This window comes from Lupinus angustifolius, unplaced genomic scaffold, assembly GCF_001865875.1.
Source record: "Lupinus angustifolius cultivar Tanjil unplaced genomic scaffold, LupAngTanjil_v1.0 Scaffold_505, whole genome shotgun sequence".
Classification (NCBI taxonomy): domain Eukaryota; kingdom Viridiplantae; phylum Streptophyta; class Magnoliopsida; order Fabales; family Fabaceae; genus Lupinus; species Lupinus angustifolius.
In genome coordinates, this window is record NW_017727870.1 from 6,882 (window position 1) to 8,848 (window position 1,967).

General features: G+C 53.2%; 1 long non-coding RNA gene across 1 annotated transcript in view; it reads right to left on the bottom strand.

The window, feature by feature from the left end:
* The window catches only part of LOC109341574, a 15,701-nt gene that overhangs the window by 2,126 nt on the left and 11,608 nt on the right, over positions 1-1,967 (bottom strand). The window contains exon 2 of the long non-coding RNA XR_002106968.1: positions 1,768-1,771. This is a non-coding gene — a long non-coding RNA (uncharacterized LOC109341574). The remainder of the gene's footprint in view (positions 1-1,767; positions 1,772-1,967) is intronic.

Here is a 1,967-nt window from a genome sequence, read left to right on the forward strand (position 1 = left end):
CATATTGTTGCTAGCGCCACAGACGACCGCACCTTGACTTCAACCGCGCAAACCAGCCCACGACACACTTCCGGATGATTAGACTTGCGCCCCTACATGCTGCGGCTATATCCCTGAGGGCTTCACCAAGCACCACATCATTCCGTGTAGGACAGGTCACACTAGAAGCCTCGGAACGTCCGTGGGATGCCGCAACTACCAACTCCACACCGTGTCACCAATCTAGCACCTCAACAGCCAACACATTTCCGAGGGACAAGCCTACCCGAGGCACATTGTTGCTAGCGCCACAGATGACTGCACCTTGACTTCAACCCGCGCGAACGAGCCCACGACACACTTCCGGATGATTGGACTTGCGCCCCTTCGTGCTGCGGCTATGCCCCTGAAGGCTTCACCAAGCACCACATCCTTCCGTGCAGGACCGGTCAAAACCAGAAGCCTCGGAACGCCCGCCACTACCCAACCCGTCACCGAGTCACAAAACCGGAACCTCGACAAGTGAGACGGACGCATCAAGAATTTCGAGTGGGACCGCGAGGCAGAAGCCAAGCCCTTGATGCATCGCAAACGAGTCCTAGGTGCCGGATATGTCCAACTCGATGCACACATTTTTCCGAACGACCAGCCTGCACCCGGCCACGTACGACCGGGATTCGGCATGGAAGATGACTCGGTCGAATTGCCCACAACGCCATGGAAAAACGCACCAGCATGCCTGTGACAGCTTGCTGGGGTGCTGGGGGGAGCCCCATGGCATGCCATCCTGACCCACCAAGGTGCATGGGCAGGCAGGCAGCTGCCCCCCTAAAGTGGGCTAATTAGCAAAAACTCACTCTGCACCACCGGATATCCTTTTCTCTGGGGAGACATACTGGGTTATTTGAGGCTATAGGTCGAATTGTGCCCTGATTTTTTGCACACGTGCTCACAAAAATGGGAGCTGGTGGTCGATGAAGTTTCACGATTTTTCTCCAAGCCGATATTTTTTTGTAATTTTTCTAAGCGGCGAGCATTACATAATTTCCGAAAATTAGAAAATGAGTGTGTACCATGTTTTTTGAGCTGTTCTTTTGCAGGAATGCTTGGAATATTATTCCTAAACATTTCCCAAAGTTACGCCCATGTAACATCGAGGCATTTACCTCAAATGATTTTCCACCAAAGTGCGGCACACGCCTTGGTGCCATGACGGGCAACATCGCCTAGGGGTTGAATTCCGACTTGAGACTTTGCAGGCAACCATGGCAAAACAATTTCGGGTTCCCCTCCAAATATAGAGGCATTTCATGAAGGGGCAGCGTCTTATGATGCATTCACCGAAATAGGGAATGCGACTGAAGCAAGAATCTCATGCGAGGCACTGGCCACTTTCACCAACCACTCGAAACATGTGTGGTCACTTTCACCTACCACTCGGACAGTGTGTATGGCACGGGTCTAATTCACCTACCACTCGAATAAGGGACTACGTGTCCATCGTGGATTTTCGTTGCACCAATTCGACTAATCCCACACACGAGTTTCTAACCCTCGTTGGGTGTACGAACTAGACCTCAAAAAGATGGAGGCTCCGCAACACTTGAAGCCTTGGCACGTCCGACCGGTGCCCATAACTACCCAACTCGGCACTGTGTGACGAAGCCGACACCTCGACAAGAGGGACTCACACATCAAGAAATCCGAGTTGGTCCGCGAGGAACTGTCGAAGCTCTTGATGCATCCCCGATAAGTCCTACGTGCCCGGACAAAACCAAGCCAAAGCACCAGCCTGCACCTAGGCACGTGCGACTGGGATTCGGCACGGAAGATGACTCGGTCGAATTGCCCACAACGCCATGGAAAAACGCACCAGCATGCCTGGGACAGCTTGCTAGGGCGCTGGGGGGAGCCCCATGGCATGCTATCCTGACCCACCAAAGTGCATGGGCTGGCAGACAGCTTCCCCCCTATAGTAGGCTAATGTG